This window comes from Pristiophorus japonicus, chromosome 5, assembly GCF_044704955.1.
Source record: "Pristiophorus japonicus isolate sPriJap1 chromosome 5, sPriJap1.hap1, whole genome shotgun sequence".
Taxonomy (NCBI): domain Eukaryota; kingdom Metazoa; phylum Chordata; class Chondrichthyes; family Pristiophoridae; genus Pristiophorus; species Pristiophorus japonicus.
The window spans coordinates 186,850,542-186,874,212 of NC_091981.1; the positions used below are offsets into that span (position 1 = coordinate 186,850,542).

General features: G+C 47.1%; 1 protein-coding gene across 2 annotated transcripts in view; it reads right to left on the minus strand.

Moving 5' to 3' along the window:
- cobl (cordon-bleu WH2 repeat protein) overlaps positions 1–23,671 on the minus strand; it is a 751,655-nt gene that overhangs the window by 714,126 nt on the left and 13,858 nt on the right. The gene's annotated exons all lie outside the window — the stretch shown is intronic.

Below are 23,671 nucleotides of genomic sequence, written 5' to 3' on the forward strand. Positions count from 1 at the left end.
AAGTCTAAATTCATCGCTCCTTCTACACGATTCCGAAAGCCTCCGGTTTGCGAACCCTCCGGTTGGTAATTGGCTCGAGCTCCCATAGACGTCTAACTTCGGCGGTGTGTTAGTTAATTAATCACCGACCCACTGATCGGCTGGAAAGTCTATGACTCGAGGCCCCAGTAAAGAAATAAGTATTATGGCAGCAGGAGATAAGAGCAAAGAATTGCCTACAACTGTTAAAGATGGGCAGGCACCAGCTGAGGTTTCGATAGATGAAATCCTCGAACAGTTGAAAGAATACATAGAGCAACAATTCGACTTATCTAAAACCTGTATTAAGATCGAACAAAAGTACGGAACCTCAAAGGACAATGGTCCTTGGACGAGATTAAAAGGGTCTGGGGAAAACGACCCGTATGAAAAATAAAGAGCGAATCAGATGGTCCCTAGCCGTTATGGGACAGATCCGACAGCGGAATGAAATTATAACGCGTTCCCAACATTATAGGGACCTGACTAGTACAAAGGATCAATTGCAAGCTGTTTGTGCACAGCTGCGACAGAAAAAACTTGAACTTGAAAAGTGGGAAGCGGAAGTTAAAGATCTTAAAGGTGAAATTAAAGAATGTAAAAAAAATCATTCGGTCAAAAGTCAGTAATAGGAAAAGGAAAATGTATCGGTCAATTCCCAGGGTACCCATATTTGGATAAATTAAAAGCGCAAACCTAAGGATACGGCCCGAGGAATAGATACGGATTCTGAATCCTCTGACGATACAGGGTCGGTGGATGAAGAATTAGGGGTGCGCTTTGCCCCGTTTAAAAAAAGACGAGTTGTAGTCAAATCAGAAGAGACTGCGGATGAGGGCGGAACCAAAAAAACGAGGAAAAGGGTGTATGCAGAATACTTAGTTCATGATCCGGCAGACCCAGAGAAAATTGATAAATGGTCCAAGGAATTGCCCAATCAAAGAAAACGTGGGACCAATTGGACCGCTTAAGAAATATATAGCAACTTCATCCCTGGGACGGAGTGCAAATTTTGACCATAATGGTGTCAAAAACACAGGGAAGAAAATTGCACGACAAGGTAGAAGCAGCTTTGGGGCAGGATGAGCAAGAATTAAACGAAGGATGGCAGGCGATTAAACACTAGCTGCAAGCCTTCAGTCCAGCTAAGACAGACTGGGGAAAAATTGCAGCCTGCCAACAGAAAGGAACAGAGGAGGTCCTGGAGTATGACGAGCGGTTTAGATGCACATGGCTCGAACATTCGGGTATGAATAATACGGATGAGGAAATGGATGAACAGGTGTTTGGACCCCTGAAAGCAGCTTTCATGGCAGGTCTGAAGCCAGAACTGTCCAAAATGCTTAAGGTAGTGTTATCGGACTGGGAAGGTAGAGGAACTACCTTTGCAGCATTGGTGGATCGATGTAACCAATTAGATCGGAATATGGGAGTTAAAGTCCAAGCTGTACAGGCTATGGGAAGGATTCTGATAAACAGTCATTCGGAAAATTACCTGGAAAATGTCATTATTGTGGGAAAAAAGGTCAGTGGGCCAAGACGTGCAGGGCAAAACAGCAAGGTCGCGGCCGGGGAAGAAGACGCAGCCAGGGATACAATTAAGGCAACAAACCACGCTTGTCACAAGATAACGACCTTATAGAAGCATTCAAGCGACTGACAATACAACAACAGGAGGAGTTACTTGGGATAGCAAAAAACGATTAGAACCCGCCCTGGCCCCCCCACTCCTCGCACTAATACAACAAAGGGGAGATGGGCTATATATAACTGTGAGGGTGGGCGATAAGGATGTGGACTGTCTTTTAGACACAGAGGCAGAATTAACATGTTTACCCCGACAAGATGGAGACTCTTTGGGTTGGATGGTAGGGCACGTACAGCCTATGGAGTTGGGGGCCATAAAATGGAAATTAAAAGGACAACACCGGTACTTATAGGGTTGGGTCCACATGAACTAACCACGTCTGTCTGGATAGGTCCAGTAGATATATTTGGGAATGGACATTCTAATCCAAGTAGATTCATCGTTGCATTTCGAGGATGGTCGGATGACATGGCCAATTAGAACTTTGAAAAAAGAAGAATTGAAGGAACACCCGATATGGGCGAAAGATAAGAACGATTGTGGTCTACCCCAGATGGAGCCTACGGCATTTACCGGGACCAAGCCTCCATGCTCCAAACAGTATCCCATCAGTCCAACTGCCATTGTCGGAATCTTACCTGTTATTCAACAATTGGAAACACAAGGGGTGCTTATTAAAACTACTGCACAGAAGGGTGGGAAAAAGAGTGGGAGAGCTATAGTGATAGGGGACTCGATTGTAAGGGGAATAGATAGGAGTTTCTGCGGCCGCAACCGAGACTCCAGGATGGTATGTTGCCTCCCTGGTGCAAGGGTCAAGGATGTCTCGGAGCGGCTGCAGAGCATTCTGGAGAGGGAGGGTGAACAGCCAGTTGTCGTGGTACATGTAGGTACCAATGATATAGGTAAGAGGTCCTACAAGTTGAATTTAGGGAGCAAGAAGTTAAGTTAAAAAGTAGGACCTCAAAGGTAGTAATCTCTGGATTGCTACCAGTGCCACGTGCTAATCAGAGTAGAGGGAGCAGGATAGTTAGAATAAACACGTGGCTTGAGCAGTGGTGCAAGAGGGAGGGATTCAAATTCCTGGGACATTGGAACCAGTTCTGGGGGAAGTGGGACCTGTACAAACGGGACGGTCTGCACTTGGGCAGGACTGGAACTGAGGTCCTAGGGGTAACATTTGCGAATGCAGTTCGGGAGTATTTAAACTAATATGGCAGGGGGATGGGAACCTATGCAGCGAGATAGGGCGAAGTAATATGGAGTCAGAAATAGATGGTAGAAAGGTAAAAAGCAATAGTGGAAGACCGAGTAAAGAAAGACAAGAAACAAAAAGGGCCACACTACATCATAATTCTAAAAGGACAAAGGGTGTTAAAAAAACAAGCCTGAAGGCTTTGTGTTTTAATGCAAGGAGTATCCGTAATAAAGTGGATGAATTAACTGTGCAAATAGATGTTAACAAATATGATGTGATTGGGATTACGGAGACGTGGCTCCAGGATGATCAGGACTGGGAACTCAACATCCATGGGTATTCAACATTCAGGAAGGATAGAATAAAAGGAAAAGGAGGTGGGATAGCATTGCTGGTTAAAGAGGAGATTAATGCAATAGTTAGGAAGGACATTAGCTTGGATGATGTGGAATCTATATGGGTAGAGCTGCAGAACACCAAAGGGCAAAAAACATTAGTGGGAGTTGTGTACAGACCTCCAAACAGCAGTAGTGATGTTGGGGAGGACATCAAACAGGAAATTACGGGTGCATGCAATAAAGGTGTAGCAGTTATCATGGGTGACTTTAATATGCATATAGATTGGGTTAACCAAACTGGAAGCAATACGGTGGAGGAGGATTTCCTAGAGTGCATAAGGGATGGTTTTCTAGATCAATATGTCGAGGAACCAACTTAGATTGGGTGCTGTGTAATGAGAGGATTAATTAGTAATCTCGTTGTGCGAGGCCCCTTGGGGCAGAGTGACCATAATATGGTGGAATTCTACATTAGGATGGAGAATGAAACAGTTAATTCAGAGACCATGGTCCAGAACTTAAAGAAGGCTAACTTTGAAGGTATGAGGCGTGAATTGGCTAGGATAGATTGGCGAATGATACTTAAGGGGTTGACAGTGGATGGGCAATGGCAGACATTTAGAGACCGCATGGATGAACTACACCAATTGTACATCCCTGTCTGGCGTAAAAATAAAAAAGGGAAGTAGGCTCAACCATGGCTATCAAGGGAAATCAAGGATAGTATTAAAGCCAAGGAAGTGGCATACAAATTGGCCAGAAATAGCAGTGAACCTGGGGACTGGGAGAAATTTAGAACTCAGCAGAGGAGGACAAAGGGTTTGATTAGGGCAGGGAAAATAGAGTACGAGAGGAAGCTTGCAGGGAACATTAAGATGGACTGCAAAAGTTTCTATAGATATGTAAAGAGAAAAAGGTTAGTAAAGACAAACGTAGGTCCCCTGCAGTCAGAATCAGGGGAAGTCATAATGGGGAACAAAGAAATGGCAGACCAATTGAACAAGTACTTTGGTTTGATAGTCACTAAGGAGGACACAAACAACCTTCAGGATATAAAAGGGGTCAGTGGGTCTAATGAGGAGGAACTGAGGGAAATCCTTATTAGGCGGGAAATTGTGTTGGGGAAATTGATGGGATTGAAGACCGATAAATCCCCAGGGCCTGATGGACTGCATCTCAGAGTACTTAACGAGGTGGCCTTGGAAATAGCGGATGCATTGACAGTCATTTTCCAACATTCCATTGACTCTGGATCAGTTCCTATGGAGTGGAGGGTAGCCAATGTAACACCACTTTTTAAAAAAGGAGGGAGAGAGAAAACAGGAAATTATAGACCGGTCAGCCTGACCTCAGTAGTGGGTAAAATGATGAAATCAATTATTAAGGATGTCATATCAGCGCATTTGGAAAGAGGTGACATGATAGGTCCAAGTCAGCATGGATTTGTGAAAGGGAAATCATGCTTGACAAATCTTCTGGAATTTTTTGAGGATGTTTCCAGTAGAGTGGACAAGGGAGAACCAGTTGATGTGGTATATTTGGACTTTATTTGTACTTTGAGAAGACTTTCGACAAGGTTTCACACAAGAGATTAATGTGCAAAGTTAAAGCACATGGGATTGGGGGTAGTGTGCTGACATGGATTGAGAACTGGTTGTCAGACAGGAAGCAAAGAGTAGGAGTAAATGGGTACTTTTCAGAATGGCAGCCAGTGACTACTGCGGTACCCCAAGCTTCTGTGCTGGGGCCCCAGCTGTTTACATTGTACATTAATGATTTAGACGAGGGGATTAAATGTAGTATCTCCAAATTTGCAGATGACACTCAGTTGGGTGGCAGTGTGAGTTGCGAGGAGGATGCTATGAGGCTGCAGAGTGACTTGGATAGGTTAGGTGAGTGGGCAAATGCATGGCAGATGAAGTATAATGTGGATAAATGTGAGGTTATCCACTTTGGTGGTAAAAACAGAGAGACAGACTATTATCTGAATGGTGACAGATTCGGAAAAGGGGAGGTGCAATGAGACCTGGGTGTCATGGTACATCAGTCATTGAAGGTTGGCATGCAGGTACAGCAGGCGGTTAAGAAAGCAAATGGCATGTTGGCCTTCATAGCGAGGGGATTTGAGTACAGGGGCAGGGAGGTATTGCTACAGTTGTACAGGGCCTTGGTGAGTAAAGACCTGGAGTATTGTGTACAGTTTTGGTCTCCTAACTTGAGGAAGGACATTCTTGCTATTGAGGGAGTGCAGCAAAGGTTCACCAAACTGATTCCCGGGATGGCAGGACTGACATATCAAGAAAGACTGGATCAACTGGGCTTGTATTCACTGGAATATATAGAGGGGTTCTCATAGAAACGTTTAAAATTCTGACAGGTTTAGACAGGTTCGATGCAAGAAGAATGTTCCCAATGTTGGGGAAGTCCAGAACCAGGGGTCACAGTCTGAGGATAAGGGGTAAGCCATTTAGGACTGAGATGAGGAGGAACCTCTTCACCCAGAGAGTGGTGAACCTGTGGAATTCTCTACCACAGAAAGTTGTTGAGGCCAATTCACTAAATATATTCAAAAAGGAGTTAGATATAGTCCTTTCTACAAGGGGGATCAAGGGGTATGGCGAGAAAGCAGGAATGGGGTACTGAGGTTGCATGTTCAGCCATGAACTCATTGAATGGCGGTGCAGGCTCGAAGGGCCGAATGGCCTACTCCTGCACCTATTTTCTGTGTTTCTATGTAAAACGCATAGCTCCTCCAATAGCCCCGTGTGGCCAGTACAGAAATCGAATGAGACTTGGCGTTTGACTGTCGATTATAGGAAAGCTAACCAGTGTATTGATCAAAAAGCTCCTTTGGTCGCAGATCCGTCCACCATTTTTAATGCCCTCAAACTGGAACATAAATATTTCTCGGTTATAGATATGGTCAACGGATTTTGGTCGGTGCCTCTGGCACCGGAGTTTCGACAGTGGTTTGCTTTCACGGTCCAAGGACAACAGTAGACTTGGACCCGGTTACCGCAGGGTTTCCACAACAGCCCTACGGTATTCCACATGGCTCTACAAAGCCATTTATGAGAATTACCTCCCCTGTCATCCACAGTCATCCAATATGTAGACGATATCCTGCTAGCTTCAAACACGGAAGAACAGCATGAACAAGATTTACGAGCTTTGCTGGACCACCTTTGGCTGAAAGGACATAAAGCCAGCATCGACAAAGCACAAATATCCCAAGAAGAAGTTGCATACATGGGACAAAAGATTTAACAAGGAAAGAGAGAACTTGCCCAGGATAGAACTGCAGCCATTCGGGCTGCTAAAAAAAACACCACTATTCAGGAACTCAGGTCCTTTTTGGGATTGTGTAACTTTAACAGAAATTGGATTGACTCCTTCACACAGCTTGCTCAGCCATTCAATGATATCTTAAAGGGGAAACGTGCCTCTAAAGAAGCCATCACCCTCACTAAGGAACAGCAAGAGGCCTTCCTGAGTTTGAAAAAGGCTTTGTGTTCGGCACCAGCTCTGGGAATCCCCGACAGTGGTAAGCCATTTACCCTGTTTGTCCATGAGAAAGAAGGATATATGACAGCGATACTGACACAAGAACATGGGGATCGGCAAAGACCTATTGGCTATTATTCGGCACAACTGGATGCGGTAGCCCTCGGATGAGGAAGTTGCCTAAGGGCCATGGAAGCTACATGTCGAGTGGTAATGACCACTGCGGGTCTAGTCCTCGACCAAAAGCTGATTGTCAAGTGTCCCCACACCGTACATGCTTTGCTGTCAATGAATAGAATGTCTCAGGTGACGGCATCTAGATGGACCCACTGGACAGCAGTTTTGGAAGCTCCTAATCTCCATATCGTCCGGGCCAGCCCGGTTAATCCCGCAACTATGCTCCCGATGTCAGAATCGAGGGAGCAAGAGGGGGGAGAATGTGAAGAGCATGACTGCGTGGAGATTTTAAAAGAAACAGAAGAAGCAGCCTTAGCAGCAGAGGAGCCTCTGCACAACCCAGAATTCATCCTGTTTACAGATGGTTCCTCCTTTGTTGACAATGGTACCAGAAAAGCAGGATGGGCAGTTACAACCTGATATGAGATTGTGGCAAAAGGATGTTTACCCTCAGCAACATCAGCACAACAGGCCAAGTTATGGGCCCTGTCAGAAGCATGTCGAATAGCAGGACAGACAGCTAATGTCTACACAGATTCGTGTTATGCTTTTGGAGTCGCTCACGACTTTGTTCTGTTGTGGCGGAAAAGAGGATTCCTCACTGCTGCTGGTACGCCTATCCGAAATGGAAAAGAAGTCCGAGACTTACTGGAGGCCATACAATTACCTCAGGAAGTGTCCATCCTGAAGTGTAAGGCCCATACCAAAGGAAAATACCACGGAAGCACAGGGAAATGCCCTAGCCGACAAGGCAGCTAAAGATGCCGCCTCACAGGACATTCCCCCAGGAGAACCAGGAGTGCAGACTGAAAGCACTCAGGACTCTGACACGAGACCTTCAAACAATGCAAGGCGAGTGCTCCTGAGAGGAAAAATGGACATGGATTGAGGCAAGAATTAAGCTATGCGAAGATGGTGTCTGGAGGCAAAGAGTTACCGACAAGCCAGTCGCGCCACATCCGCTTATGCCTTTTTAGAAACATAGAAACATAGAAAATAGGTGCAGGAGCAGGCCATTCGGCCCTTCGAGCCTGCACCGCCATTCAATGAGTTAATGGCTGAACATGCAACTTCAGTACCCCATTCCTGCTTTCTCGTCATACCCCTTGATCCCCCTCGAAGTAAGGACTACATCTAACTCCTTTTTGAATATATTTAGTGAATTGGCCTCAACAACTTTCTGTGGTAGAGAATTCCACAGGTTCACCACCCTCTGGGCGAAGATGTTTCTCCTCATCTCGGTCCCAAATGGCCCACCCCCCATCCCTGGACTGTGACCGCTGGTTCTGCACTTCCCAACATTAATAAGAACATAAGAACATGTGAACACAAGAACATAAGAATTAGGATTAGGAGTCGGCCATCTAGTCCCTCGAGCCTGCTCCGCCATTCAACAAGATCATGGCTGATCTGGCCGTGGACTCAGCTCCTCTTACCGGCCTGCTCCACATTACCCTCAATTCACTTATTGGTTAAAAATCTATCTATCTGTGATTTGAATACATTCAATGAGCTAGCCTCAACTGCTTCCTTGGGCAGAGAATTCCACAGATTCACAACCCTCTGGGAGAAGAAATTCCTTCTCAACTCGGTTTTAAATTGGCTCCCCCGTTTTTTGAGGCTGTGCCCCCTAGTTCTAGTCTCCTCCACCAGTGGAAACAACCTCTCTGCCTCTATCTTGTCTATCCCTTTCATTATTTTAAATGTTTCTATAAGATCACCCCTCATCCTTCTGAACTCCCAACGAGTAAAGACCCAGTCTACTCAATCTATCATCATAAGGTAACCCCCTCATCTCCGGAATCAGCCTAGTGAATCGTCTCTGTACCCCTTCCAAAGCTAATATATCCTTCCTTAAGTAAGGTGACCAAAACTGCATGCAGTACTCCAGGTGCGGCCTCACCAATACCCTGTACAGTTGCAGCAGGACCACCCTGCTTTTGTACTCCATCCCTCTCGCAATGAAGGCCAACATTCCATTCGCCTTCCTGATTACCTGCTGCACCTGCAAACTAACTTTTTGGGATTCATGCACAAGGACCCCAGGTCCCTCTGCACCGCAGCATGTTGTAATTTCTCCCCATTCAAATAATATTCCCTTTTACTGTTTTTTTTTCCAAGGTGGATGACCTCACATTTTCCGACATTGTATTCCATCTGCCAAACCTTAGCCCATTCCCTTAACCTATCTAAATCTCTCTGCAGCCTCTCTGTGTCCTCTACACAACCCGCTTTCCCACTAATCTTTGTGTCATCTGCAAATTTTGTTACACTGCACTCTGTCCCCTCTTCCAGGTCATCTATGTATATTGTAAACAGTTGTGGTCCCCAATCCCTGTGGCACACCACTAATCACCGATTTCCAACCCAAAAAGGACCCATTTATCCCGACTCTCTGCTTTCTGCCAGCCAGCCAATTCTCTATCCATGCTAATACATTTCCTCTGACTCCGCGTACCTTTATCTTCTGCAGTAACCTTTCGTGTGGCACCTTATCGAATGCCCTTTGGAAATCTAAATACACGACATCCATCGGTACACCTCTATCCACCATGCTCGTTATATCCTCAAAGAATTCCAGTAAATTAGTTAAACATGATTTCCCCTTGATGAATCCATGTTGCGTCTGCTTGATTGCACTATTCCTATCGAGATGTCCCGTTATTTCTTCCTTAATGATAGCTTCAAGCATTTTACCCACTACAGATGTTAAATTAACCGGCCTATAGTTACCTGCATTTTGCCTACCCCCTTTTTTAAACAGAGGCGTTACATTAGCTGCTTTCCAATCCGATGGACTCTGGGGAGGTGCCAGAGAATTTTGGTAGATTATAACGAATGTATCTGCTATAACTTCCGCCATCTCTTTTAATACCCTGGGATGCATTTCATCAGGACCAGGGGACTTGTCTCCCTCGAGTCCCATTCGCCCTGTCCAGCACTACCCCCCTAGTGATAGTGATTGTCTCAAGGTCCTCCCTTCCCACATTCCCGTGACCAGCAATTTTTGGCATGGTTTTTGTGAAGACCGAAGCAAAATAATTGTTTACGGTCTCAGCCATTTCCACATTTCCCATTATTAAATCCCCCTTCTCATCTTCTAAGGGACCAACATTTACTTTAGTCACTCTTTTCCATTTTATAAATCGGGAAAAGCTTTTACTATCTGTTTTATGTTTTGCGCAAGTTTACTTTTGTAATCTATCTTTCCTTTCTTTATTGATTTCTTAGTCATTCTTTGCTGTCGTTTATAATTTTCCCAATCTTCCAGTTTCCTTGGCCACCTTATACGCATTGGTTTTTAATTTGATACTCTCCTTTATTTCCTTGGTTATCCACGGCTGGTTATCCCTTCTCTTACCGCCCTTCTTTTTCATTGGAATATATTTTTGTTGAGCACTATGAAAGAGCTTCTTAAAAGTCCTCCAATGTTCCTCAATTGTGTTCCCAGTCTACTTTAGCCAATTCTGCCCTCATCCCACTGTCATCCCCTTTGTTTAAGCATAGTACGCTCGTTTGAGACACTACTTCCTCAGCCTCAATCTGTATGACAAATTCAACCATACTGTGATCACTCATTCCGAGAGGATCTTTTACTGGGAGATCATTTATTATTCCTGTTTCATTACACAGAACCAGATCTAAGATAGCTTGCCCCCTTGTCGGTTCTGTAACATACTGGTCTAAGAAACAATCCCGTATGCATTCTATGAATTCCTCCTCAAGGCTACCCTGTGCAATTTGATTTGACCAATCGATATGTAGGTTAAAATCCCCCATGATTACTGCCGTTCCTTTTTCACATGCATCCATTATTCCATTGATTATTGTCCGCCCCACCATGAAGTTATTATTTGAGGGCCTATAAACTACACCCACCAGTGACTTTTTCCTGTCTCTAATCTCCACCCACAATGATTCAACATTTTGTTCATTAGAACCAATATCGTCTCTCACAACTGCCCTGATATCATCCTTCATTAACAGAGCTACCCCACCTCCCTTCCCCTCTTGTCTATCTTCCCGAATTGTCAGATACCCCTGTATGTTTAATTCCCAGTCTTGGCCACCCTGCAACCATGTTTCAGTAATGGCCACCAAATCATACCCATTTGTAACGATTTGTGCCGTCAACTCATTTACTTTGTTTCGTTCGCTGCGTGCATTTAGGTAAAGTGTTTTAATACTAGTTTTTAAACCATGATTTTTAGTTTTGACCCCTCCTGCAGCCCCTTTATATTCATACATATTGTTCCTTCCTATCACCCTGTGGTTTACACTTACCCCAGTGCTACTCTGCTCTGTTGCCTCCTGCCTTTTGCATTATTTATTGGGGTTCTGTTCATCTGAGCTCTCACCCACCCTAACTAGCTCAGAGCCCTCTCCTGGGTTCCCATCCCCCTGCCAAGCTAGTTTAAAGCCCTCCCAACCGTACTATCAAAACCACCCGCGAGAACGTTGGTCCCGTCTCTGTTGAAGTGTAACCTGTCCGACTTGTGCAGGTACCACCTACCCCAGAAGCCGTCCTAATTGTTCAGGAATTTAAAGCCCTCCCTCCTACACCAACGGGAGAGTGGAGAGCACCAGTTCAAACTGTCGCAGGAGAGAGAGAGTAGAGAGCACCTGTTCCAACTGTCACAGGACGGGAGAGTGGAGAGCACCAGTTCCAACTGTCGCAGGAGAGAGAGTGGAGAGAACCAGTTCCAACTGTCACAGGACGGGAGAGTGGAGAGCACCAGTTCAAACTGTCACAGAACAGAGAGTGGAGCGCACCAGTTCCAACTGTCACAGGACAGAGAGTGTAAAGCACCAATTCCAACTGTCGCAGGACGGGAGAGTGGAGAGCACCAGTTCCAACTGTCGCAGGAGAGAGAGTGGAGAGCACCAGTTCCAACTGTCGCAGGACGGGAGAGTGGAGAGCACCAGTTCCAAGTGTCGCAGGACGGGAGAGTGGAGAGCACCAGTTCCAACTGTCGCAGGAGAGAGAGTGGAGAGCACCAGTTCCAACTGTCACAGGACAGAGAGTGGAGAGCACCAGTTCCAACTGTCACAGGATGGGAGAGTGGAGAGCACCAGTTCCAACTGTCACAGGATGGGAGAGTGGAGAGCACCAGTTCCAACTGTCGCAGGAGAGAGAGTGGAGAGCACCAGTTCCAACTGTCACAGGACAGAGTGGAGAGCACCAGTTCCAACTGTCACAGGACGGGAGAGTGGAGAGCACCAGTTCCAACTGTCGCAGGATGGGAGAGTGGAGAGCACCAGTTCCAACTGTCACAGGACAGAGTGGAGAACACCAGTTCCAACTGTCGCAGGACAGAGAGGTTTTTTTTAGCCCAACAGATCCACTCGTGGGGACACTTGGCCTCACAACAGATGACAGCATGGTTCCAGAAAAGCTGGTGGGGTCGGGGATTTAAAAAACATGTCCAGCTGGTAACAGACCGCTGTGTGGTCTGCCAGAAAAATAATTCTGGACCCATCAGGGTAATGCCCCAACTGAGGCCCCCTGCCCCTGTCGGACCATTCCAGCATCTGCAGGTTGATTATATATCTCTTCCTTCATGCCAAGGATACACTAACATTCTTGTCATGGTCGACAGATTCTCTAGATGGGTAGAAGCTGTCCCAACTACACTGCAAAGGTCTTGTGTAAGGATTACATTCCCCGATGGGGACTCCTGAGTAGCACTGACTCAGATCAGGGAACACACTTCACAGGTGCTGTCTGCCAAGAAGTTTGTAGGTTACTGAACATTACGTGGGATTTACACTGTCCTTATCATCCACAATCATCAGGACAAGTAGAGCGAATGAATCGAACTCTGAAACAACGGCTTGCCAAATATCGCCAAGAAGGAACATCATGGCCCCAGGCAGTACCAATAGTACTATATAGTATTAGGGCAACCCCAAACAGAACAGCAGGTCTAAGCCCATTTGAAATTATAACAGGAAGACCCATGTCACTGCCAGGAACTATTGATTTATGGAAAGCTGATGTTCACTTAATGAGTGACATTTTGTTATCATACTGTCAGAACCTAACCAATGCTATTAGTTCTGTTTCCCGACAGGTATCGGCAGCTTGGGGTAATCCACCCGAAGGAGGACACGACATCATCCTGGGAGTCTGGGTGAATGTGAAAAAGTTGCATAAAGAACCTTTGGGTGCCAAGTGGGAGAGACCTTACCAAGTGTTATTGACCACCCAGACAGCTGTTAAAGTCCAAGGAAAGAAAGTCTGGATCCACGCCTCACACGTTAAACGAGCACCCGTAACTGAAGCTGAAATCTAATAAGGACAATTACTTTTTGCCAAAATGTATAAATTTACTGTATTACTGACTAGGTATTCTAGGCATTTGCCTACTTCTTACTAGCCGACCCTCTGCACCAAAGGGAAATAGTAGAGTAGCAAGGGAATTACATGTAAATACCTTTTTATATATATCATACATTTATGCCAAACAAGGTAACATTTCTAATTATTGGGTGTGTGCGCATATTCCTATTCACTCAAAGAGGGGGATTCCCTTGAGGCCAATTTCCTTGAATATCTTGGAAATGGCTGAGTGGATAATTAATCAAAACAAAACAGGCAATGCGTTTCAGGATACGGAAAACTGGGCACGTAAATGGAAGTCAGCAGGTTACAATCTGACTACCTTTGAAGGGGGATACCAACCGTGCTACAATAATTCCAAACGGCCCCCATTTCTTGTCATCACGAATGCAACGGGAATAGGAAGACCGGGGGAATCGGTCTGTCTGATTAGAAACATCAAAGGAGGCCAAAATATGGGGTATAGTAACTGCTCCCAGAATTATAATATAATCAAGCCACGGAACCGTCCAAACTGGGCCGATGTGGGAATTCTTAACGTAACAGGGATTCTGAATAAAACAGATGGAAAAGCCTGGACAGGCCCCGGAGTGTTGCTGACAAAGAAACAGCTAACATTCATTGCCTATAATGGCACCTATTGGGTGTGTGGCCACAAGACCTACCCTTGGCTGCCCCAGAATTGGACGGGATCCAATTTAGCCTATGATACATATATGTATCATATAAAGTCACTGTTGGAACATTTACACCGTCCTAAGAGAGCTATCACAGAAACAGAGAGGTTCTTTGCCATTCTGATCCCCAGGTATGGGACCGCCAGACTGGCAAGGGAATCCATTAACATGGCATCCATTGTGGAACGGGTAGCCAATGATACCTCAGAGGCCCTAGTTAAAATCAATGCAGAAATGGTAGCAATTCGCATAGTAGCCCTACAGAATAGACTGGCCCTTGACTACATCCTGGCTGAAAAGGGAGGTACTTGCGCCCTACTCGGAACTGAGTGTTGCACGTATATCCCAGATAGCTCCGAAGAAATTACCCACTTAGCGAAGCATATCCAAAAAGAGGTAGAAAAACTTAAGCAACCCCCATCATTCACTTTGTGGAGCGGAGCCCAGCTACTGAATGGCTAGGTTCAATAGGAACTTCATTGGTGGAAGGTTTAATTCTATTCGTTGTAATTATTTTACTTTTATATTGTTTATTTATGTTGATTAAATGTTGTTGCAACCAGGTGGCTGTAGCTGCTGTCCTGCAGGTGAGACACCTTGCAGGTCCCAGCGGACCGTCTGTACAGGGGTATGTTATGCCTAAGGGAAGGTTGTTCACTGGTTGAATTAAGATATTGATTTGGATTAAATTGGAATAAGGTTAATTAACCTACTAAAACCAGACTTCCACTGTGGCCACGATGGAATTCGGGTTGGTGTAAATTTGTGTGGAAGCTACTAGTCTGGACATGTAGCAAAACACATCAACAAATTTTAGAAGGAAATTCTATTAACACGTATTAAATTATTTTGTGGAATGTTTAACCAGTGATAGCTGATGTTTTATGATTCAGTTTGTGAAAGAATCAAAGGGGGGATTGATAGAGAATTCAAACAGGCTGCATTCAGACAGGCTGTGAGAATTCACAGACCCCAAGGCAGAGCTGCTACTTCAGTGGGAGCATGTTGCATTAAATCATCAATCAACTTGACATTTTAGGACCTTTGGTAGCGAGCCAATTAAAGGTTAACAGAATATCAATTGAGCCAATAAGGTCAAAGAAGGCACGTTCTTTTCTGTAAACTCCAGCTCCTTGGAGCACAGGAAATTTGAAATGGTACATTTGAGTTTGTGCGCATGCTGCTTCTGTACTGATAAAATTCCTCTATCTCTGAAGCAGATGTACTAGAGTGCCATCAATAAAAGGGAATAAATAAAAATAATTTATTTTACCCAGGAGACCTTAGCACCATGAGACTGTTAAAAAGAATTATGTAGCAGTTTTTCTAAAATCATGGGTACACCCCAGGCAGAAACTTGACCAACAGGGAAGGAGAAAATAAAAGAGGAAAGGATTACCATGCCACACTCACACATCCCATGACCTAGTTTCAAATGAGTATTGGCAGAGGCCTGGAATGGCTTGCATTATGTAGCCTAAGGAGCCAAAAAGAAGAAAATACTTGAAATGCAGAAGTTGCACTCTTTAAAAAAACAGTAACATTTCTACGATTCACGTTTACAGTCTTATTTAATGAGAAAAATGAAAGCAGCAAGAATGTTTTGAGGAAAAAAGCACAACAAAGTACAAAACCTTAACAATAAATAAGTTGCAATACCTAAATGTTCAAATATTTGGCAGTTTACCAAATGTACCAATGAACTGCCAAACAGGATGTTAGATTACACACAGGTACTTGAAGGGTAACTGTAGTGTACCATTTTTGTCCCATGAGCAAAAGGGAGCAACAGGCTCAGAATGGAGAGGACAGAAATGAGTGATTGAAATGCCCCTTCCATTGGAATATAAAATCAGCCTGAAGGACTGCCAGGTTAGATTCTTGGATGTGAAGTAAAGTTCCTTTTCTTCCTCCCAACAGTAGCAGCAAGACATTTTCCACACCGGATGTCCACACTGGTTAAGGGTGAAACCAATCTGGCTTATTTCTTTCAGTGGCTAAGTGGGTAGCAAATATAGTTAACAACATGTGGTATATTCATCCGACTGCAAGCCCGAAATCAACCTGTACCTCATTTCGTAATCTCTTATTCAGTACATGGTATGTTTTTGTTTAAGACATCTAAATGGAGCAGAGTTCCTGAACAGCAGACTGAAGACCGAAATTGTGTTTACTCATTCCATGCATTCCCAACCAGAAGAGATTAGATTTAAAAGAATAAAAATTAGACAGCGCATATTTTCCAAATGGAAAAATCAAGCACTTAACACACCATTACTACATCCTTCTTGGCACTGTTTTTAAGCAGTTTATTTTTAAATGGGTAAATACCTGCTAAAATAGCTCAAAAAGCAATGTAGTCTTCAATGATCCAAAAGTATATAATGTAGTTTCCAGCCGAAAAGTTGGACCTACATCTTAAAAGTCAGAAAAATAATTTTATCAGCCAAAGAGCAAGCTGCATGGAGCAAAAAAAAAGCTCTAAGTTTGATATGCTTCCATGAGCACTGCTCACTACTACTGCTCATACTTGCATCCTACGGTCTTAAGAGAAGTAGCGGCAGGGATTGTGGATGCATTGGTTGTAATTTACCAAAATTCCCTGGATTCTGGGGAGGTCCCAGCAGATTGGAAAACTGCAAATGTAACATCCCTATTCAAAAAGGGAGGCAGACAAAAAGCAGGAAACTATAGACCAGTTAGCCTAACATCTGTGGTTGGGAAAATGTTGGAGTCCATTATTAAAGAAGCAGTAGCAGGACATTTGAATAAGCAAAATTCAGTCAGGCAGAGTCAGCATGGATTTATGAAGGGGAAGTCATGTTTGACAAATTTGTTAGAGTTCTTTGAGGATGTAACGAACAGGGTGGAATACTGCGTGCCGTTTTGGTTTCCATATTTACGAAAGGATATACTTGCTATGGAGGCAGTTCAGAGAAGGTTCACTAGGTTGATTCCGGGAATGAGGGGGTTGACTTATGAGGAAAGGTTGAGTAGGTTGGGCCTCCACTCATTGGAGTTCAGAAGAATGAGAGGCGATCTTATCGAAGCGTGTAAGATTATGAGGGGGCTTGACAAGGTGGATGCAGAGAGGATGTTTCCACTGATGGGGGAGACTAGAACTAGAGAGCATGATCTTAGAATAAGGGGCCGCCCATTTAAAACTGAGATGAGGAGAAATTTCTTCTCTCAGAGGATTGTAAATCTGTGGAATTTGCTGCCTCAGAGAGCTGTGGAAGCTGGGACATCGAATAAATTTAAGACAGAAATAGACAGTTTCTTAAACGACAAGGGGATATGGGGTTATGGGGAGCGGGTGCGGAAGTGGAGCTGAGACCATGATCAGATCAGCCATGATCTTATTGAATGGTGGAACAGGCCTGAGGGGCCGTATGGCCTACTCCTGTTCCTATTTCTTATGTTCTTATACTTCTTCACTCCCCAAAATGGCTAAACATTCTTTTTTTTCAGTATTGACATTCGTAATCTCAATTGCAATATTCACAAGATACTGAAGTGTCTTAAAAGGCAATACTAATAGGCGCTTATGCTGGTTTTTGAAAGGTTAAAAGATGCCAGGGCAACACGGAATTAAAATCAACCTTTACATTTAGTCCTGTAACTTATTTTATCCTTTCCACCCTTTAGTCAATATAGTAGCAAGCTGCATCTCTTGCTTTTTTTGAATATTACTGCCACTAAGATGCTCATCAGAAGTTCTTGAATTCAAGGAATAAACATACCCATTTTCGAAACAAATGCAACAATTTGTCCATTTGTTTATTCGCACTTGATTTTGACCATGAATTCGGACTGGACTGGTGTTTAAAACCACTTAAATATAAAACAGTTTGAATTCTGTGTGGGAATCTACAATTGGGAATTGGAGCATGAAGAAATAAAACAATAGACAAACCAGAATTCCTCATAGCAATGCAAACCAGTGGCCCAGAAATTCTGGCCTCCTCGAGTCCGTATGGACCCGGGAAGGCATTGCAAAAGCCGGTTTTCAGCGCACAATGCGCACGTGCTGAAAACCGGCTTTTCCGATCTGTCAAGTTTCTGACTTGACAGATTTTCCGTATCTCGGGAGCGAGGGCATTTGCATGGGCAAGTTTGCGGTATTTACCCATATTTTGCCCAGCAAATGTCTTGAAAACTCTTGTACCTGATAAAAGCAGGTGCATAGCCTATTCCTCCACCTATTTTCTATGTTCTATGTTTCCATTTCGGTAGATGATGTCACCAAGGGGCAGCATGTAGATGAGGAAGTGAAGGGGACAAGGATATATCCTTGGGTGATGAAAGGAGCAGGAGATCGGTCTCAAGAGCAAGTTAACTCAGGGAAGGCATGAGGAGACAAAGGAGAGAAACTATAGAAAGATGTCGAATTAGAGCCAGAGCAGTTGAGGACTGGGTGGGAAGGAACAGAGCCAGCTTAACGGAGAGTCTCAGTTTTAGTGGCAAAGAACTTCCTGTGCCCCTCGCAATTTCTTGTTGAAGATGAGGGGGGAAAAGGTGGGGGGGTGGCTTAAGGAGACTGTGGTAATGGAGAAAAGCAGCCAGGGTTTATCTTTGCTCTCCAGGGTGGTTTTGGCAGAGGAGTGTGTGGCCCGATAGTGTATGTTGTAGTCCAGTCAGATCTGGTGATGGATGACTAAACCAGTTGTATGTCAGATATGCTCAAGTCTGTGCCCCTTGGACTTGAGGGAGATAAGATAGGAGCCATATCAGCAGAATGACCAGGATGGTAAAGAGTTAATGTTTTGCTGGGGACAAAGGCATCAAATGTAGAGCTGAGGGAGCGGTTGAGCAGATCAATGGCTGCAGAATTATTATGGTGAATGGCCAAATAAAGGTAGTTGGAAAAGGTGAGTGACTTTTTTCCCCCCATATGGTGGATGGACAAGGAATTGGAGTTGGAAGGTAACAGGGTGATGCAAATAGTGAGGGATATAAGTGATTGGTGATGGTCTTGTCAGTGATTGAGACCAAGGGAGCAGAAAAGTCACAGGAGATGGCAAGGTTAAGGGGTCACAATGAATACGGGTAGGAGAGGTTAAGGGAGGACAAAAGGGCAGTGATTCCAGAATATATAGGAGCCAAGATGGAGATTGAAATCGCCGAGGATGAGGAGTCACTCAGGGAAGAAGCCAAGGAAGGAAAGGAGAGAGGATGTCCAAGAACCTCAGAGTGCATCCTGGAAGGGTGGGCGACAACAAGGATTAGATGGAGGGGCGAGATGAGTGAAACAAGATGAGGTGCTCAAAAGGAGAATATGCCAGAGGTATCAGGGGTGAAACCAAAGTGTGAAGGTAATTATAGTCACATAACTACTGCAGAGGTTTGGATTGGGCAAGGGGTGAAAAGTATGGCCAGATGGGGAGACTTAAATAATGAGTAAGGTGTTATCATCCATAAGCCAAGTTTCAGTCAAAGCCAAGATGCCAATGCAATTATCCACAATAAGATCATGGATAGTAAACTTTATTGATGAGTAAGCAGACATTTAGGTCCTTCACCCATTCGGCAGCCTTGAGCCCACAATCCTGCATGATGCACATACCCATGTGTATTAGTTTTATCTAAAGACATCTGCCTGATAAGGGCTTATTTCCCCACCACATTTAGATCTGCCTGGAATCATCCAAAGTCCTCACATCTGCACATATATTTGCATCATCCAGGAACTTGTGAATAGTTCCCACGCCACATTCATCCAGACCACTGATAAAGATGGCCCCAACCAATCCCTCCAGGACCATTACCATTAATAACTATTTTCCGTCTACAATCATCCAACTTATAATCTTCCACCAATCCCACTGTGACATCTTGTCAAAGACCTTTTGAAAATGAAGTTGTGCAATGTCAAGTGAGCTTTCAACATCTACCAACTTAGTAACTCCCTCAAAAAATAAATTCAGCCAGAAGTGAGAGATAGGTCCTTCTTTTTCAACAGCAGTTTTGTGACTCCCCAAGTACCATTAAATATAGTAGACTGAATTTGTAAAGCAACCATTCATTGGAGGTGAAGGCAAGGGAATTTGACAAGGAACTGAAATATATGAAATCAAACTGCACATACTAAACTAAATTAATCCAACTAAAATTGCCCACACCCTTATTGTTAAAAAAAATCCAAAGATACAAGAACCAAAATTACTTAAAAATCCACAGCAACATGAACTTTTGAACATTTTGAAATGGTCAAACATACTTAACGAGAATCAAATTTCAAGCAAACAACTGAACAATGCAAGAAATCCACAGCTGCATGGTCAATTTACACAACAAACCCACTGCTAACAAAAGAGTGAAGTGCCAACCTCCTGAACCGAAGAGCACAGTAATATCAGTTAAATGCTACGTGATACATACTGGCCAGTAATTTGACTCAATGGTCTAGGTCCATTATCAGAACCGACAAAAACTATTCCATGAAAGTCCAAATGATAAGTGGCTGAAAATCTGAAGAATAAAGTTGAGCAAAACTCCATCCTGATTTGTTGTTGTTTAAAATCAATTTGTAAGCAATATTAGCAATGCAAATAAAAAGAAAAATAAAGTGGGGCATAGAGTTGGGGAGGGGAAGAAAGCACAAAAAGAAGTAAAACTCAAATGATCCAAATGAGTAATTTTAAAGTTCAGACCATTTACCTGATCATGCTAGTCAACCACAAAGATGCTTGGTCCCTATACAATGCTTTAAATGCACTAGGTTTGGAGTGGTCTTCCCTCTTCAATACATTACTGTAAGGTGTTTTAACAAAGATGCCCTCAAAGTACTATCAGCCTTCTTCAGCCAAACATGAGGGAACAAACCATACACATTCCTACCTAGTACTTACAGACTGGCACATCACAACAAAGCACATCACTTGGGCAGTTACACTTTGCATCTCGCGCCTAAAACGGCGCAGCCCGGACCTGGACGCCCGTTTTTCGCGCCACAAAGTGCGCCTAAAAAAAACTTACCTATTCTCCGGCTCCATGCAGGTCCTCTGGAGCTGGGCGCGGCGCAGCACGAGCTGCGGGCTGCGGAGCCAGGTCCCTGCGCTGAAAACAATGCCGGGACCTCTGCACATGCGCGTTACAGTGGGCGCGCATGTGCAGCAGCTCCAGGCGCCCAAAACTGTGGGAGGGGCCAGAAGCAGGTAGCCCCTAGCCCTGGCCGAATGGCCTCACTGGGGCTGCGTGGATAAGGCTCCTCCCACCCGACCAGACCCCCACAGCGACTCGAATTCTGCTTCCCCCACGGCAACCCGCCCCCCCCGCCGGCCCGACCTCCGTTCTCCCCACACCGCCCCCCCGATCCTCCCACCCCCACCCCGACTCTCCACCATGCCCGACCTCCACGACTCTGCGCCCCCCACCCCCACCACCAACCCCCGGACCCTCCCCCCCGACCTCCGCGACTCCCCCTCCTCTCTCCTCCCCGCCTCCTCCTCTCTCCTCCTCCTCCCCACCACCCCCCGACCTCCGCGACTCTCCCCCCCCCCGACCGTCACCCCCGACCTCCGCGACTCCCCCACCCACCCCAGACCTCCGCGACCCCCCCCCCCCGTCTCTCCTCTCTCGTCCCCCCCTCCACCTCTCTCCTCCTCCCCCCCTCCTCCTCTCTTCCTCCTCCCACCCTCCTCTCTCCTCCCTCCCTCCCCCCCCGTTCCTCCACTTCCTCTCTCCTCCCCCTCCCTCTCTACTCTCCTCTCCACCCCGTCCCCCCTCCCTCCTCCTCCTCCTCCCCCCCTCCTCCTCCTCCTTCCCCCTCCTCTCTCCTCCCCTCCTCTCTTCTCCTCCTCTCCCCCGCCTCTCTCCTCTCCCCCTCCTCCTCCCCTTCCCCTTCCCTCCCCACCTCCTCCTCCCCTTCTTCCCCTCTCTCCTCCTCCTCCTCCTCCTCCTCCTCCTCTCTCCTCTCCCCCTCCTCCTCCCCCTCCCCCGCTCTCCTCCACCTCCCCCTCTCTCCCTCCTCAACCCCCTCTCTCCCTCATCCTCCCCCCATCCTCTCTCCTCCTCCTCCTCCTCCCCTCCTCCCTCCTCCTCCCCCCCCCACTCTCTTCTCCTCCTCCTCCTCCTCCTCCCCCCCTTCTCCTCCTCCCCTCCCCTCCTCCTCTCTCCTCCTCCCCTCTCCTCCTCATCCACCCTCCTCTCCCTTCCCCTCTCCTCCTCCTCCACCCTCCTCTCTCCACCATCCCTCTCTCCTCCCCACCCACCTCTCTCCTCCTCCCTCCCCCCAAACTCTCTCATCCCCTCCTCTCTCCTCCTCCCCCCCTCTCCTCCTCCCCTCCTCTCTCCTCCTCCCCCCCACCTCTCTCCTCGCCCCGCCCCCTCCTCTCCTCCTCCTCTCTCCTCTCTCTCCCCCCTTCTCCACCACCCCCCCTCCTCCCTCCTCCCTCCCCCCAAACTCTCTCTCCCCCCCTCTCTCTCCTCCTCCCCTCCGTCTCTCCTCCCCCCTTCTCTCCTCCTTCTCCCCCTCCACTCCTCCTCCTCCTCCTCCCATCTCCCTTCCTCTTCCCCCCTTCCCCTCCTCCTCCTCTCTCCTCTCCCCTCCTCCTCCCCCCCTGCCCTCTCCTCCTCCTCCCGCTCTCCTCCTCCTCTCCTCCTCACCCCCGCTCTCCTCCTCCTCCCCTCCCCTCCTCCTCCTCTCCCTCCCCCCCTCCTCTCTCCTCCCCCCTCCTCCTCCCCCTCCCCCCTCCTCCCCCTCCTCTCTCCTCCTCCCCCCCTCCTCTCTCCTCCCCATCTCCTCTCGCTCCCCTCCCCATCTCCTCTCGCTCCCCTCCTCTCCCCATCCCCTCTCCCTCCCCATCCCCTCTCCCTCCCCATCCCCATCTCCTCTCCCTCCCATCTCTCTGCTCTCCATCCCCCCCTCCTCTCTGCTTCCCTCTCCTCCCCCCGCAACTCTCTCCTCTCCCTCCCCCCCATCTCTCTCCTCCCCCCTCCTCTCTCCTTCCCCCTCCCCTCTCCTTCCCCCCCTCCTCTCTCCTCCCCCCTCTCCTCCTCCTCCCCCCTCTCCTCCTCCTCCCCCCTCTCCTCCTCCTCCCCTTCCTCTCTCCCCCTCCTCCCTTTCCCTCTCCTCCTCCTCCCTTCCCCCCCCATCCTCTCTCCTCTCCCTCCCCCCTCCTCTCTCCTCTCCCTCCCCCCTCCTCTCTCCTCCTCCTCCTCCTCCTCCCTCCCCCTCACCCCTCCTCTCTCCTCCTCCCCCTCTCCCCTCCTCCTCCCCACCCCTCTCCTCTCCTCCCCACTCCTCTCCTGCCGTCCCTCTCTCCTCCTCCTCCTCCCCCACTCCCCCCTGCCTCCCTCCCCCACCACCCGCCCTCTCCTCCTCCTCCCCCACCATGCTCTCCTCCCCCTCTCCTCCTCCCCCTCACCACCCTCTCCTCCTCCCCTCCTCTCTCCTCCTCCCTCCTCTTTCCTCCTCCCCCCTCCTCCTCTCTCCTCCACCCTCCTCCCCTCCTCCCCCCCCACCTCTCTCCTCCTCCTCCACCCTCCTCCTCTCTCCTCTCTCCTCCACCCTCCTCCCCCCCACCTCTCTCCTCCCCCCTTCCCTCCTCTCTCCTCCTACCTCCCCCAAAACTCTCTCCTCCCCCCCCTCTCCCCAAACTCTCTCCTCCTCCCCCCCTCTCCCCAAACTCTCTCCTCCTCCCCCCCTCTCTCCTCCTCCCCCCCCCCTCTCTCCTCCTCCCCCCCTCTCCTCTCCTCTCCTCCACCTCTCCCCCACCCTCTCCTCCTCCCTCCTCTCTCCTCCCCCCCTCCTCTCCTCCTCCGCTCTCCTCCTACCCCCTCACCTCTCTCCCCCCCATTTCTCCTCTCTCCTCCCCCTCCTCCTCC